Source organism: Camellia sinensis, chromosome 15, assembly GCF_055761805.1.
Source record: "Camellia sinensis isolate YWXY chromosome 15, ASM5576180v1, whole genome shotgun sequence".
NCBI lineage: Eukaryota > Viridiplantae > Streptophyta > Magnoliopsida > Ericales > Theaceae > Camellia > Camellia sinensis.
Genome location: NC_138975.1, coordinates 12,094,086 through 12,112,048, shown reverse-complemented (window position 1 = coordinate 12,112,048; position 17,963 = coordinate 12,094,086).

Sequence of the window (17,963 nt, the reverse complement as noted above, 5' to 3'; positions counted from 1 at the left end):
AAGGCGTTTGGGGGGCGAAAATGCAAAATAGCCCCCGAACCACTGTTTTTACGTAACGGTAAGCTTCCCGGTGCCAAATGTGACATGTAGGGACAGACGATACGTACATAGGACACCTACGTTGGGAGTAAGAGTTGAAAATGTCATAAAATTAGTCAGAAAAAGGCGTTCATGGCACGAAAATGAAAAATAGCCCCCGAACCACTATTTTTACATAACGAGAAGCTTCCTGGTGCCAAATGTGACATGTAGGGGCAGACGATACGTAAATAGGACACCTACGTTAGGAGTTAGAGTTGAAAATCTCATAAATTTAGTTGAAAAAAGGCGTTTTGGGGGCGAAAATGCAAAACAGCCCCTGAACCACTGTTTGTACGTAGCGGTAAGCTTCCCGGTGCCAAATGTGACATGTAGGGATAGACGGTACATAAATAGGACACCTACCTTTGGAGTTAGAGTTGGAAATGTCACAAAAATAGTCGAAAAAGCCGTTTGGGGGGCGACAATTTTTTTATGTGGTAGAATTTGAAATGCCCATGTCGTGGGTAACTATTTTGGTTTTACCATCTTAAACGATAGTTTGTTTTACTCTTTCCTTATTAGTTTATGTAGAACAATATTTTTAGTAAATTTTTTTAAACTTTTATTTGCCATAAATTCTTGTAGGTTTCAGTTTAGTGCTTTTGTTGACTGTGGCCCTTTTAATTGCCATAAACATAACTTTTTGGCATTAATTCATAGAATCGATACTCGTCTACCAGTCCATGTTTGGGTGTCTTTCATTATTTAATAGCTATTACTCTCCTTGTCTTTTAATGTTTAAAATTAATACAGTTGCTATATGTCGTCCGGAAGTGCCTCTATAGGCACCAAACTAATGACTTTTTTTTTTTTTTTTTTTTTGCAAATGGTGTATATATAGTGGCTCGTACAAATTACTTTTTTGGTGTGGTAAATATTAGCTAATTTGGCATGGTAGAAATTAGCATAGCACGTGATACAAAATAGTTTTGGGGCAGTATAGATTAAATTTTTATTGTGGTACATATGTCATTTTCGATATTAAATTTGGTTATTCTTGTATTATGTATGGAATTAAATTATTGACCTTGGATTAGACTTGGTTTGTATGGAATTTGTATTATATATAGAATTGGATGTTCAATATTAATTTTTTGGATGGTTGGAAGTGAAATGTGTGCACATTGTTGAATGGTTGATAATATATTTAGCACTGATGGATTATATTGTTTATACAGGGTACAGGTTGTACTAATAATGGATACAGGTTGTTCTAATAATGGATACAGGTTGTTCTAATAATGGATACAGGTTGTTCAGAAATTAAAAAAAAAAATAAAATTAGTATTTAGCCACCAAATATTTTGGTAGCTAAATACGTAATCAAATGTTTTGGCGACTAATAATTTAGTAGCAAAAACATAACCAAATAAGTTTTTGCAACCAAATAGTTAGTAGCTAAAACAATTGAGAATGAGAGAAAGAAACTATTGCCCACTAATTTTTTTAGTCACGGAAAAAAACGGCATCATTTGGCGACTAAAACGTTTGGTGGCAAAAAATAATGAAGTGAAACTTAAGAGGTTTTTGGCTATGATCAATTGTAGTCGGCAAAAGTCACAACGACAAAATGCTATGGTCGCTCAAAATATGTATTCTATTGGCGACTAACACGTCTCTATTAATTGGAAAAAATTTTACGATAGAACTTTCAGTGACCAACAATTTAGTTGCCGAAATGTCACCTTTGCCGACTAACTAAGGTTTTGTAGCTAAATGTTCACTTTCGGTGACCAATTCTTTAGTAGCAAAAAGGAACACCTTCCCCGACCAAACAAAGGTTAGTAGCCAAAAATCACTTTCGGCGACTAAAGGTTTTAGTAGCGAAAAGATAACATTTGCGGACTAAAACAAATTTAGTAGGCAAATGTTTCACTTTCGGTGACCAAAAAAAGTTTAGTCACCGTTATCAAAAAACAAGTTTAGTCACCAATACTATCGCCGACAAGGTATAAACGACGAACTTGGCGACATAACTTTTTAGTTGCCAAATCGTTTTAGCGACCAAATCTCAGACTTTTGGTGACTAATATTTTAGTAGCCAAAAATGTCATTTCTTGTAGTGTGCTAACCTAACAACTAATTTCAGACTTTCATTGATGGAAAAAAAAATGACCTGAGATGTTAGTCATCGATGGTTTTAAATATTTTCAGGATTTTTTTTCTATTCTAATTTATTTTATGTATTATATAGTTTTTTATTTATTTATTAATTTTTTGGGAGGTTAGTTATATCAAAATGGGGATTAGACTCTCTGGACAGTTCAGTCTAGCCCATTTTGGGCACATCAAATATTTTATCTTCGTAAATAATCATATTGATCAGATCACATTTTGTTAAGAGTCAATATAAAATCTAAAATTTTGTATGAAAATCTAACATTTGAACGTGATTATTTCAATGTGAAAATCTAACATTTCACATTGTTTGGTATGAAAATCTAAAATTTCGTTGAGAGTCAATGTGACAAGTAATACCCAACATTTAAACTCTCTTTCTTTCTAATGATATACGTATATATATATATATATATATATTAATTTGATGTGTGTATTATATTTAAAATAAATTTGGGTTAAACATTTGTTTTTGAGTTCATGGCATTATTACTGCTGCTGTAGCTACTGCCAGGAAACGTGAAAAAATCAGGTGTTTTTTTTATTTTTATTTTATCGAATATGTTTTTTTTTTAAAAAACAAATTATACTTTCTTATTAATTGAGAAGTAAGTTTTCAATTTTAGAAAAAAGTATTGTTTGGCATGTGCTAAATATTATTTTAGTACATCATTTTATTTGAGTTAGATAATCTTTTATTTAGATCACATCATTTCTCTACTATCTCATTTCGATACGAATTTATATTTAATATTTTTTTATTATAAAAAAAATATTAATCTACCACTTCCAAAATATCCTGTTTACATCAAACGAGAGAGAGAGAGACAGAGAGATTAGATTTGGATTACGCACAACATTTTAAACATTATTACAAAATGCCTACAAATCTATGAGGACAAGCAAGCCCACTAAGAGCCCATTAGGATTATATGTAGCACTTTTAGCAAACTGTTATAACTACTAATATTTTTGGAATATCAAAAACAAACCACCATTGTTTCACATAGCATAGACATGAAGTGGAAGCCGAGGTTGAATGACGGCGACAAGTGGAAACTTCGGCATCGAAAACCCAAATATTTCCTCCATATTCAGGTCCTCTCTCTTCACATTCCTCAACAAATTCCAATTAAACCTGTGTAAAATATTCGCCAAACATACATGAATCACTTTCAACCCAAGATTATAACCCGGGCACATCCTCCGACCCGACCCGAACGGCAACAATTCGAAATCTTGCCCTTTCATATCAAGAGTAGTGATTAAGAGCTCTAATTTAAGCTCTAATGATGTGGCATAAAAATAAAAAGATAAAAAATATAAACATCACATCATATGGTGGGTCCTACCATTAGAACTCCTCATAGAGTTTGAAAATTAGAACTCTCAATCATTTTTTCCATTTCACATCAATTGCCTTCCTGATAAAGCTATTCGGGCAAAACTCATTCGGGTCATCCCATAATTCCAGGTCACGCCCGATTGGCCACACGTTGATGAGGACTCGGGTTCCCTCGACAATGTCATAACCGGTGACCTTGTAGTCTTCGCGGGCGAGCCAAGGGGCACATTAGAGCCACTGGGTGCATTCTTATTGTTTCTTTGACGATTGCTTCGATGCAAGGTGGGTTTGATATATCCTCCTCTTTGATCCATCTTTCTCTCCCGATGACCCGGTCTAGCTCTTCGGTTGCCTTTTTGAAGATCTCGGGTTTTTAAAGGAGCTTCGAGATTGTCACGACCCAAACTTGGTACCCAAAGGTTCGCCGTCACAACAAGATAACAAAAATAAAAAAATTCTAAAATTTTTGTAGTAGTAGTAGCAATGCAAGCGGATAAATTAAATAAATTAAAATAAATGGGTACAAAAAAGTTTAGTAAAAAAGAAAATAGTCATTTGGACTTCATTTAATTATAAGAGTCCTATCATAATTACAGATAGTAAAAAATAAAAAAAATAAAACAAAATAAAAAAAAAACACTACGGTTCATTTCGAATCCCGATCTTTCTAAATCTCATTATTTGAAAGGGGATAACAGCTATAAGCACATGGCAGAGTGAGAAATATTATACAGTGAGCACGAGGGTCCAAACAAAATCCATGGATAATTATTAGGCTAAACAAAAATTAGTTTGGTTATTGAAATACATAACTAACTGAAATACATAACTAATTTTAATTAATAGAAGTAGGATGCAGAAATCATATAAGCAAATAATCATAACCACGGTATAGAACAGAATAGAACAGAACAGGGGTCACTAGAGTGACAATCAGAACATGAGTCAATGGATCCATGACAAATAGAGGACCACAAAGTAGCCAAATAGAAGCCAATGGTTTATTTAAGTCCTCCAATGCTTGGGACTCCCGTGGTGGTACTTACAGAACATAATTGTTTATAAAATCATTGTCAAATAATTTTTAAAATTTAAACAAACATATCCATGGGTTTCAATTTAAGCAAATAGAGTTCAGAAAATAATCCACATCATTGAAACATTAACATAACCCTAAAACATAAATTATATAAAATAAATTGTGGTAATTCAAAACATTTGTAAAATATATTATGATGACTCAAGACGTATATAAAATATGTTATAGTAGCTCAAGGTATAATATAACTTATCTTATTATTGACCCTTAGGCTTCACTTTTGTATGTTTGTCTCGGTATTCTCTGCTCCAAAGTTATTTGTATCTTTCTTATGTTTTCGAAGCTCCCTCAATTGCTCCCTGTTTATAGGTGGTGATTGCTTGGTTTCTAATTAAGTGGATTGCCCAAAATTGGCCACCTGTCTAACAGGTGCCATTTCCCCTTTCTACTAGGATGATTCACCTTGGCTATATTACTTAGTCACCACCCTATATATTAGGATGGTGATAAACCACCTTTTTTTTCCCTCTTCTTTTTTACTTAATCTTTGATTTAATTCGCATTTGGCCCAAGTTTGTAATAATCTAATTAGATTATATTTTATCACCTACAACCATAGCATTAATTATTTTATTTTATTATTATTATTGTTATTATGATCGTGATTGGTTTTGGTATTAATTACATATTTGGGGTGTATTATTATTATTATTATTATTATTATTATTTATTTATTAGTTTTTTTATTATATATATATTCTATTAATGAGTAATTGATCTAATCACGATATTGAATTAAATTAAAAGAAATTCGGGTGTCACATTTCTCCTTTTCTTAAAAGAAGTTTGTCCTCAAACTTGCCATACCTTGCTTTTCGAAGAGGTGTGGGTACTTGGCCCGCATTTGGCTTTTAGTTTCCCATATCGCTTCTTTAACTCGATGATTCCTCCATAAAAATTTTACAAGGGGTATAGTCTTGTTTCGAAGGATCTGATCACGACGATTGAGAATCGGCACAGGTTGTTCTTCATAAGAGAAGTCTTCTTAAACCTCCATGTTCTCATAATCGACAACATGTTCTGGATCTCGAAGATATTGATAAGCATCAAAACATGAAACACGTTGTGGACATTGGACAGTTCGGGTGGAAGCGCAAGGTGATATGCCATAGAACCAATCCTTTCTAATATCTTGAATGGCCCGATGTAACGTGGGTTTAACTTTCCTCATTTTCTAAATCGAATGATCCCTCTTATGGGCGAGATCTTTAGAAACACATGATCTCCTATTTGAAATTCTAAGTCCCGTCTTCATGTATTAGGATAGCTTTTCTAGCGGCTCTGAGCAGTGCGAATTTGTTGTTGGATGAGTTGAATTTTATCACTTGTAATTTGCATGATTTTGGATCCTAATAGTTTCCTATCTCCGACTTCCGTCCAACACAGAGGTGATCGACATCGTCTTCCATACAGTGCCTTGTATGGTGCCATTCCGATGCTTGCATGATAGTTATTATTATAGGCAAATTCCACCAACGGTAGGTGATCGTTCCAATTACCCTTGAGGTCTAGCACACACACATGTAACATATCTTATAAAGTATGGATTGTTCTTTCGGATTACCCATCAGTTTGCTGGTGATAAGCCGTGCTAAACTTCAGAGTGGTTCCCAAAGCATCTTGCAATTTGTTCTAGAAGTGAGACACGAAGCGGGGGTTTCTATCCGATATGATTGAAACTGGGGTGCCGTGCAAACGAATGATTTCCTTAATGTACAGAGTGGCGAACTTAGTAAGGGAGTACGTGATTCTGATTGGTAGAAAATACGCTGACTTCATCAATCGATCTATGATAACCCATATTGCGTCATTCTTTGAGACTGATTACGATACCGCAACTATGAAGTCCATAGTAATGTGTTCTCATTTTCATTCAGGAATGGGGAGTGGTTGCAACATTCCTGTAGGTCTCTGATATTCTGCTTTAACTCGTTGACAATGCAGGCATTTGGAGACGTGGCTTGTTATGTCTTTCTTCATTCTTGTCCACCAGAAGCTTTCCTTCAGATCGTGATACATCTTCGTATTTCTAGGGTGGATTGCAAACCTTGAGCTATGAGCTTCTATGAATATTTTTTTCTTGAGTTTTGGAAGGTCGGGTATGCAAATTTGATTTTGAAATTTTAACATCCCATTGCTTATCATGAAGTCAGGATCGGGCATGCCTCCTTGCTCCTTGTACTTTTTCTTCAAAAGTTTATCTTCACATTGGCAGACTTTAATTTCTTCAATCAACTCGAGTTCCACAATTATGTTGGCGAGTAGTTCATTGATTTTGCGGGAAACGAGGGTACATGCAAAACTTTTGGTCGTCTTTTGACTCAATGCGCCTGCTACTACGTTAGCTTTGCTGGGATGATGATAGATCTCTATATCATAGTCCTTCATAAATTCTAGCCATCGTCGTTGCCTTATATTCAGCTCCTTCTGTATAAACAGATATTTAAGACTCTTGCGATCAGTGTAAATCTCGCAGGTTTCACCGTAGAGATAATGACACCAGATCTTGAGGGCAAAGATCACCATATCTAATTCTAGATCATAGGTTGGGTAGTTCCTTTCATGAGCCTTTAGTTGGCGGGAGGCATAAGCAATGACCTTCCCATTTTGCATAAGAACGCAACCCAAACCATTGTATGAGGCATCTCTATAAATTACGAACCTTTTTGTTTCTGTGGGGAGTGCTAGTATAGGAGTCCTCACGAGTCTGTTCTTCAATTCTTGGAAGCAACGTTCCTACTTGTCCGTCCATTCAAAGGGTTTGTTTTTCTGAGTTAGCTGCGTCAAGGGTGATGCTACCTTCGAGAAATCTTGCATGAAGTGCTGGTAATAGCCGGCTAGACCTAAGAAGCTTCGAATCTCGAACATGTTAGTGTAGACACCTCATTTTTGACCGACCTTAAGACTCAGACATCATCGATTGTGGGCTCGATGATTGTGCATGTTGTGCTCGTTTCAAGGCTTTGGAGTTCTTGGCTGAGAGCCTCGCCTTCGGACCTCGAGACCCTTTGTACTTTGACTCGGTCCGCGGACTAATTTTTGTTTTCTCTTCCTGAAGGGAGGGAGAGGTCTTGTATACCATCTCTCAGTGGTCGTAGGCCACTGTTCCCATTTGGAGACTAGTTTCTGGTTTTTGGAGCCGTCGGCCGTGCGCCTCGGCTCGGGACCGCTTAACATTCTCCGTTTGGCATGTTTTTTGGAACACACCTTGTTTCCCCTGTCTAGAGGGACACTGTGGTCTGGGAGACCACTTTTGTGGTCGTACACCACTTTTGATGCTCGGCAGCTAGTTTTCGGGGCTCCCTGCCGTGCGTCTTGCCTCCCGAACCCTTGTCTTGCATCCGTTTTGGTTTGTCTTAGGTACAAACCTTACTTTCGATGTTTGGGAAGTGGTACAAGGGTGGGAGACCAGCTTTTATCCTTGGAGACCACTTTTCTCCCCGCCAACTGGTTTTCTGGTCGAGAAACTGATTTTCTTGGTCTTTGGGCCACATTTTCTGGTTTCCCACCCCACCATTGGCTTGCTTTTAGTGTGGAGACCACCAATTCCCCTAGCCGACCACTTTGTTTTCTGGGAAACCACTTTAAGTGGTCGGCTGACCATTGCAAGTAGCAGGCCAACCACTTTAAGTGGTCGACCCCTTTCCCCCTATTTTGTCAGACTGTGTGGATGCCAGCTGTGCCAGTTGGAGGACACAGACTGTATCCTCCATACACATGTATGGAGGGATTGCATCCATGTTTAGCTTCTCCAAGAAGCTTGAACCTTTGTTTTTTCTATAAGAGAGGGCTCATTCTCCATTCCAGAGGTTTTGAAAATTTCCTAAGGTTCAAGTATATACTTCCTTCTATATCTCTATATTTTGGACCAAAAGAGTGGGTTGTTCATCACTTTAGCACCTCAACTCTTAACCATACATCCTTATCATTGAAATGAGGTTCCTAGAGGATTTTTTTGGAGGTTAAAAAGCTAGTTTTTGGCTGAGAAACTTGCTGGTTTTGCTGAGCTTCAAGGGTAACCTCTTTTTCTCCCTTTTAAGCTTTGTCTTGGTCACTCTCTTAGCCATACTTGTATGCTTATTTGAGCTTTGTTTTTAACTAAAAAAGGCTTCATATTTAAGTGTTTTTGATGTTTGTTTAAGGCCCTTTTGGTGCTGAGGGTCATCTTCCCTCTTGCATGCCCTATTTGGCCTTGTTTTGTGCCATGCCATAAGGCCTTTGAGTTAACCCTTGCATGGCCTTTTAGCCATTGAAATCCAGTGGATTTTCAATGGTTGGCATGTGGTTTTGAGGCCCTAAATCAGAGAGGGGTGACCCTCTCTCTTTTGGTCTTGCTTGCTTGCATTTTTGGCCTACCAAAGGAGCATCTGTTTTCATACTTTCAAGGCTCGGTTCAAACACTTTTTGGTGACTTTTTGGGCCTACCTAGACTCTGTCTATGGCTGGTTTGGTCACCTTGGGTTTGCCTCTTGCATGTGTAGAGTAATCCCTTTTGTGGCTTATCAAAGTAGCATGTCATTCTTGCATGTATTGGTCATATTTCAGTGGATTTTTGGTCATCATTTGGCATGCCATGACTCTGTTTTTGGCTGGTTTGGTGGCCTCTCACATGCTTCATATGCTTGTAGTGTAAATCATGTTTACTAGCTTAGAATGCATGATGTTTTGGCCCTCAATTCTAGCATATTTTGGCCATGCTCCAACCTGGTTTTGTTTATATTTTTGGCTACTGTAGCTCTGTTTTGAGGCCTCTTGGTCGAAAGATGCTTGCCATGCATGCTTGTAGTGTAATAGCCTTGACTAGCTTCGAGTTTTGAAGTCCCTTGCATGCTTAACTTGAGGTATTTTCATGTTTTGGCATCATTGAGCATGATATTTCAGAGTATATAGGGCTGTCATACTTCCATGTTTTCCACTCTTTAAGTGCCCTTAAGAGTTGTGCTTTTATACCCTATTTTGTGAGCCATTGCATGAGCTTCATTTTTGTGCCTTTCAAGCCATCATCCCAACTCATTTTGCTACTATTTTGGGCCTGCATAGGGTCTGTTTGGAGTTCGTTTGGCCATTTGAGCATTGCCTTGCATGCCTATAGTGTAATACACTTCACTAGTTTCGATGCTTGAGCCATTCAACATGCATTACATGAGTTTTTTGCATAATTCAAAGTCATTTTGTATGCCATTTCAGAGCTGAAACATGTGTCATTACACTCCATATTTCATCCTTTCAATGTGTTTGGAAAGTTGTGTTTTGTGCCTTAGACTTGGGCCGTTGCATTGTGCATGATCGTATGCGTTTTGATGCCTTATTTCCATTATCTATTGGCCACTGATTTGGGTGTGGCTGAGGCCAATCTATTTTGGTTTAAGCCCATTTTGCATTGAGTATGCCATTGTAGTTCATAGCATTGAGTATGCCGTGTTGTCGCATGATTGATCATTGCATTGTGCATGCCTTGTTCATTTCATTGTGTATGTTAGTTTCTATGTGCATTGTGTATGCTAAGTGTCATGTGCATTGCGTATGCCATTGTTAGTTCATAGCATTGTGTATGCTAGTTGCATGTTATCCCTTGTATGTTTGCATGACTTAGTTGCATTGCATTGAGATTGCATGCTAGAGTTGCATTGGTGCATGCCTTGTTTGTTGCATTGTGTTTGGAATAGGGGTTAGTCCAAACACGGGAAACGAGGGGCATTTCACACTCAAAGTGATGAAACATACCTCAATTCCCGGTCGCCGACACTCTTGACTATACAAGATGGAGTTTTAGCCTTTACGTGTTCATATGTGCATTCATTTCATATTGAGTTGCGCAATTCGGCTCCTCGGCCATCATGCATCGAGATGCGTGATTGATGGCCTGAGGATCAAGAACTATACTCCCTTGAGCTCGTTTAATGATAGGGAGAATGGTTGTGCACACATGTGTCGCAAATACTTTGCCATGTCCCTCTCTTGCCCTCTGTTGCAGAAAACCAGAAACTAGCAACAAAAATTGGTCGGCCGACCAGATAAAGTGGTAGGCCGACCACTTTTTCTGGTTTTCACCATAAAAAGTGGTCGGCAAGTGGTCTCCAAGGCCAATAGCTGGTCGGCAGCCTTCCCACAGATTCCTAGGGTGGAGTTTTAGCCTTCTAGAGCTTTGTGTAGTGTTCTGAGGTCAATTGCAAACAGAGATAAGTCGGGGCATCGCGAGGGATTTCCGAACAAGGCAATTCAAGCATGCATGTATCCTTTGTCATTCAAAGCAGAGCTGGGGTAGCCCGCATTCATTTAGTTTGCATGCTCATTTAGATTGCTTACTTAGTTAATGTTGTGTAATAAGTAGTTGTAACTTGTTATTCATTTCGTCGTGTAATAACTAGTTTAATTAGATTAGCTTAGATTAGCTAGCTGGTTCTGTATTATTTATTTGGACCCTCCGTCGAGAGGGCAAATTTTGTAATAAGTGTGCGTGCGTGTGATGCATGTCTTCCAACCCCCACTTCTCCCTCTTTTTTTTATTTACCAGCTTACGATGGTTAGTTTTAGGGCATGTTTCAATTAGCATCCTTATGCTCGCATGTTTGCATCCATTCATCTGTCTTGCATGCACCAGGCTCGGCGCATCATACTAACTGCATCGTATTTCAATTCCACGTTGAATGCGTGTTATCTGTAGCATCTCATATGCCATCTTAGAATAGCCGAGCCTATCTTAGTTGTATTTTGCAGGTGTTGCATTAGCCATCTTAAACATGAACTAGGATCATGCATTGATTTCTAACATAGCTTTTGTTTTGGCTCGGAGTACTCGGTAAGTGTTTATGCTTTAGCATCCTTGCATGTGTGTGAGTGACTGCCATGATAGCATGCTTACCATGAGGCTATTTGCTTATGTGATATAACTGCCTGATTACCTGTGGGTGAAGGTTGGATTACTTGAATTGGAACAATTCATTGATTGCGAGTTTTAAGCCCAATTGAGAGTGGCAAATCACCATATTTTCTAAGCCTATTTGAGGGTGGCAAAATCCGCATTTTAGCCTACTTGCGAGTAGCAAACCGCTTTCAAAAACAAACATGAGCTGTTTTGTTCCAAATTAGGCGATCCAGTCTATACTTGTATGCTGTGCGCATCACATAGTAATTATAGGCTAATAAACCGGAATAAAAGCGCATGTGTTTTCAAAAACAAGATATTATGTTTAGTAGTGGCCAATCTTTGATCGGGCGAGCGGGGGTGCTTATTGCATGACCTTCCCCTCTCGTACCCAAGTTCCCGAGCCGAGGCAACTTTGGTGATGACGGACACGTGGCCTTAGGCACGAGTCATGGTTTCCTAAATTTTCCAAAATAAAAACATTTAGGTGGCGACTCTGTATCTGGCAAAGCAGTCTATGTTTGGCACTTCTTTTTAAAAATCAATTTTTCAAAATGATTTGCCGGATTTGGACTCTTTGGTGATTTATCGATCTTGCATTACACTTTGTGAGATTAGATTCAGAACCGTGACATTGAGTCCGAACTGTAGTGAGCCCAATGAACAAAACGGGATTTTCTCGGGACGTTCGGGCGTATCTACAGTTAGTAGGTCGTGGTCAATCCACGATTACTGTAACCTTTTGGGGGTCAACTGAGATGCCGTCTTTGTTAATGACGTGACCGAGGAAGTGTACACTAGTGATCCAGAATTTGCATTTTTTCAACTTGACATAAAATTTGTGATCACGTAGTGTTTGTAGAATCGTTCGCAAGTGTTGTTCATGGCCCACCGGTGACTTGGAGTATATGAGAATGTCGTCAATGAAGACGATGACGAACTCATCAAGATAGGGTTTGAACACTCGATTCATGAGGTCCATGAAGGTTGCTGGAGCATTTGTGACACCAAAGGGCATGACAAGAAACTCGTAATGCCCGTAATGGGTTTTGAAGGCAGTCTTTTTGATGCTTTCTGTTTTGACTTTTAGTTGATGGTAACCAGAACCCAAGTCAATTTTTGAGAATACTTGGGCACCTTGCAGTTGATCGAACAAGTCATCAATTCGTGGCAGAGGGTACCAATTTTTGATGGTGACTTTGTTCAGCTGATGGTGACTTTGTTCAGCTCTTGGTAATCGATGTATAACCTCATCGTGCCGTCCTTTTTCTTTACGAATAGTACTGGAGCTCCTCAGGGTGAGGTACTAGGTCAAATGAAACCTTTGTCTAGTAGTTCCCTGAGTTGAGTCTTCAGTTCTTTTAATTCTGTCATGGACATGCGATAAGGGGCTTTTGAGATTGGTTAGATACTAGGTTGGGTTTAATTGGTGAATTCGATTTCTCGGTCAATCGGGGTATCGGGTAGGTCTTTAGGAAATACATTCGGGAATTCTCAAACCATAGAGATTGCATCAAGTATGGGGGCTTCTTATTGAGTATTGATCACATAACATATACAACTACAACAACCCTTTCTTAGAAGCCGTTGGGTTGTCATGAAGGATATAACACATGGAGGGGAGAGACTCCAGTTCCATCAAAGACAAGCTTGAGTTGGTTTAGTGACCGAAGGGGAGACCTTTTTGGCTTCACAATCGATAGAGGCATGGTTGGCAGCCAACCAATCCATTCCTAAGATCACATCAAAGATTCTAATGCCGAGGGAAATCAAGTCTACATGTAAGGTTTCACCTTTTAAGGATATAGTACATGATTTGTACACATCAGCACTAAGGGCAGAATTACTAGAAGGAAAAGACACAGACCATACATATCCTAAGGATTCGGGTGTTGATGCCAACTTGGTAGCAAAGTGCGGTGTAACAAAAGAATGAGTTAAACCAGAGTCAAAGAGAATATGAGCTAAGTGACCATAAACAAAAAATGTACCTAACACAACATTCTCGGTAACTTCTGGGTTTCCAGGCACCAGGGCAAAAGCTCTTCCTTGGCGTTTTTGGTCATTCCTCACTCCTCCAGGTACCGCGGGTTTTGGGGTTGGTCCAGAGGGGCTTGCTATAGGATTGATAAGTTTTGGGCAATCTCTTAGTAAGTGGCCAACTTGACCGCATCTAAAGCATGCTCTCGTGTCTCAACGGCATTGTCCCCAATAAGTCCTTCCACAAGTAGAGCAAGTTGGAATGGTGCCACCTCTGGGAATGGTAGGACCTTGATTGCTTGAACTGGTTGAACTAGTTGTGCCTGTATTTACCCTCTTGGAAGGCACAACACCAGATCTTCAGTTATCTCTTTTTCAAAATAGCTTCCTTTGGCTTGGTTCCCCGGAGCGCAAGGCTTTAATCTCTTTTCTCGTAATGTATGCTCAATCTACTACCTCCGCATAGGTTGGAAGTTTCAAAACCTCCAACCTATCCTTGATCTCAGTATCCGATCCTGCTTCGAATTTCTTGGCTTTTCGAGCTTCAGTGGGGATAACATATGTCGCAATTTGAGCTATTTAAGTGAACCTACTCTTGTATTTGGCCACTGTCATGGTTTCTTGCCTTAGATGTATGAATTCTGCTGCCTTTTGTTCTCGCAGCGAATCTGGAAAGTATTTTTCGTAAAATACTTCCAAGAATCTGGCCCAAGTTACAATATCTTCTTTCTCTAGGGTAAGCAGCTACCATTCTTGTGCATCGTTCTAGGCACCCCATTTTGACCTCCTGCAAGACTTAGGCGCTTGGTTCGATACACTCGATGATGAAAGTTGAATTGTGTGCTTTGAATTCGCAGCGATTCAGATTCAGTCAGGCTCTCGAAATAACCTCAAATCTTCAACATTTACCTTATTTGAACCTCTGAGTCCCATTTTTGGACCTTTTTCCACTCGGAGCTGAGTTTGAACCAAAAAAACAGGGGAAGGCATCAAAGCCCGGCTAGCCTTTGGTGGCGAAAAACACGATTTTAGGCGGGAGGCCGCCAGCTATCCATTTTTGAAGATATTTATCACATTTGAGCTCAAATTCTATAAAAACGAAGCTGTGTTATTGTTTTGAGGGTAGACAAATTTAGAAAGCCTATATACACCTTGAGAACTCCTCCCTTCTCATTCTTCCTTAGCAAGCAAACTTTGAGCTAACCTAGCTTCCTTATGTCATCTCTATACACCATACACAACCTTGTCTCATCATCTTAGAGCCTTGCTTGATCTTTAAGAAGCATAATTCAAGCTTGAGAGTGTGTTGGAGCTTAGTTTGATCACAAACAACAAGCTTACTCCTTTGAGAGGTATAAGCTTGCTATCTTCCTTCTTGCCTTCACCTTTTTCATTTATTACTTAGTTCTTATTGTTTTATGTTGTTTTGATCCTATTTGAAGTGTTTAAGATTGGGTTTGAAGAGCTACCAAAAGAGTAGAGAGAGTTTAACACTCTTTCTATATCTTTACCTATAGCTCAAACCTTTCTTTTACGCCCATTTTCTTTGCTTCTTGCACAGATTTTCAGAGTTTAAAAAAGGCTAAAAATCATGTCTTGAGGTTTCAAAAGTGGAGGGGTTAGCTACCCCTCCTTGTTCTTACTTCCTAGTCTTGTTTCATCTTTTTGTTGTTAGGCTTTTTTTTAGGCTCTTTTCATGCATTTTTAACCTCTGTTTTTCATGTATTAAGGGTTATTTTAGGGCTGTCCAAGCCTTTTAAATTGGTTCATGCTTTAGTTAATTCATTTGTTGTCTCATGAATTAGCATACATAACATGTTATATATTGTTTTAAGCTTTATTTTCATGTTAAGAGTTTAATTTTAACAATCAATCCACCATCCATCTCTTTCATTCTTTGAGAATGATTTCAACCGATTGAGGTTGCTCAAAACATGTAAGAAAGACTCTTACTTAATGGCTTAATCTTTTCAGAGATTCATTGCCAACGATATACTCTCTCTCTCTCTCTCTCTCTCTCATGTTTTTGAAGAACCTCTTGTTTGACATTACTTCTTGTTTAGAGGACTTTAACATCACTATGGACAAATGGACTAAAGAATGGCAAGGCTTCATAAAATTGGCTTAAAACTTGGAACAACCCATGTAAAGAAAACGGTTAGAATCGCTTGAACTTAGCCGGACGTTACACCAAGTTCCTTGTGTCAAGAGTCGTCATATGCTAATTCATGGCATTTTGATGATTCTTGAAGTGTTGCAACCTCCCTCTTTGAGCTCACTCCGTGACAAGAGGAAGGGGAGGTCTTATTCTTTGCATTTCATTGATTTTTGTCCAAAATTGTATCTGAGACCGTCAAGCAATCAACTTGCTCATTGATGGTTTTGGAATCAATTTCAGACTTCTCTCGAGACTTTCCCATGACAAAGAAGGAAATGTGGGACAAACAGAGCTTGAGAACACTCTGCCTGTACTGATTCACCTTAGAACACAAAAATAGAGTTTTGCACCAAATTGATGCACGGCCGGCCCTCAGTGTGCGGCCGGTAGTGCAGTTTTGCAGGAAAATTGACAGTGGCTGAAGGTGAAATAGAGTTGGCTTGGACAGATAGAGTAGCTCTCAGGCACTGTGCATGCAACCTTCATCCATCTTCACTTGCGCCTTTGTCGAATGCGACTAATTGTTCCATAAGTGTTATAATTAATCTTATTATAATTAGTATTGTTGTAGCTATTAGTTTTTTGATAATTGGTATAGCTAGTTAAATTGTTGTAATAAAGTAGTTAATTAGCTTAGCTTAGTTAAGTTAATTATTATTCATTCACCTAGTTTTGCAATAGTTAGTTAATTTGGACTTTTGGACATTGATTTGCACCCTCCTATGTGAGGGATCAAATGTTGTAATAATATGTATGTCTTCCAACCCCACGTCTTTCTCCATTTTATTTATTAACTTACGATAGTTAGTATAGAGCACATTTCATTAGCATTCTTATGCCTTGCATCCACTTGTATTACATGCACCGAGAGTCTGTTCATCATTCAAACTTGCATTGTCATTTAAATAATTCCTTGAATACGTGCTTAGACTGCATGTTAGCAAATTGATTTACACGTCATAAATTATTAGCCGAGCCTTGCATACCGCATGTGTTGCATTAGCCATAATCGCATAAAATTAGGAACATGCATACTTTTCTAATCATTTTGTTTTGTTTTGTTTTGGCTCGGAGTACTAGGTGAGTTTTTTTTTTTTTTTATTGTTTTAGCATCTTGCATTGAGTGTTTGTGCTGCCAAGTACAAAGCATGAATCCCACGAGGCTAAGTGCTTAATTGATATAATTGGTTGAATGCTTGTGGATGAAGGCTAAATTGCTTGAATTGGGACGGTTTGATTAAATGTCCATTTTTAGCCCACTTTTTCAAGTGGCAAATTCACAAAACAATTTAAAACAAAATATGAGATCAAATGTTCTAATTCTTGCAAATTAGTCTATATTTGTGTGTGCGTCACTTAGTAAAAATAGCTAATAATCGAAACAAGTGCATATAATGTAAATAAGAAACATATCATAATTAGTAGAGGCCGATCTTTGATCAGGTGAGTGGGGTGCTCAATTCATGATCTTCCCCTCTCGTACCTAAGTACCCAAGTTGAGATACTTTGGTGATGACGGACTAATGGGCTTTGGCACGAGTCTCGGGTTTCCTAAATTTTTCAAAAATATTTAGGTGGCGAGTCTGAAATCTGACAAAGCGGTCCATTTTTGGCATTTGATTCAAACATCGATTTTCCAAAAGAATTGCCGGATTTGGACTCTTTTTGTGTTTTCATTATTTTACATTGCACTTGTGAAATTAGATTTAGAACCACAAGTGGAGTCCGAACTGTATGGTTATTTACCTTCCAAAAGGAGCACGGAAAGTCAAGCTACAATCGTCTTTGAAGGTGAATGTGGCGAAGGTCACCTTCTATCTTTTTGTGCAAGGTAGTGGGCGGAAAATCTTCTCCATATCTTTGACCCAAGCTTCTGCCACCAGTGGGTTTGCATTGCCGGTAAATATAGTAGGTTTCAAGTCCTGGAACTATTTTATTATAGCTGGCTCTTCTCGTCGTTCAGGCATTCCGTTACTTATGTTGGTTTGTAGGGCTCATAGAAAACTGGTAACTGCTCTATCCATAATTTCCTCCATTGGGTCGGTACCGCTGACTGACGATCCGATTCCATTTCCATCATTAACCATTACTACAAGGTGAAAACTGTGGAGAAGTGGTTTGGAAATACTCTTGGATCCTGAAGGACGTTCCTGATCCTCTGATTGCCACCTGAAAAAGGGATTAACACTCCAGTTAGGGGTGCCGGAATTAGCACTCTGGCGGACAAGTTAGTATATATTCTCTCGTTTGCTTGTGTCTTAAGTTTCTTTAATCTGTTCTCACATACCTCTCTTTGGTTGATGCTCCTCTCATTTAT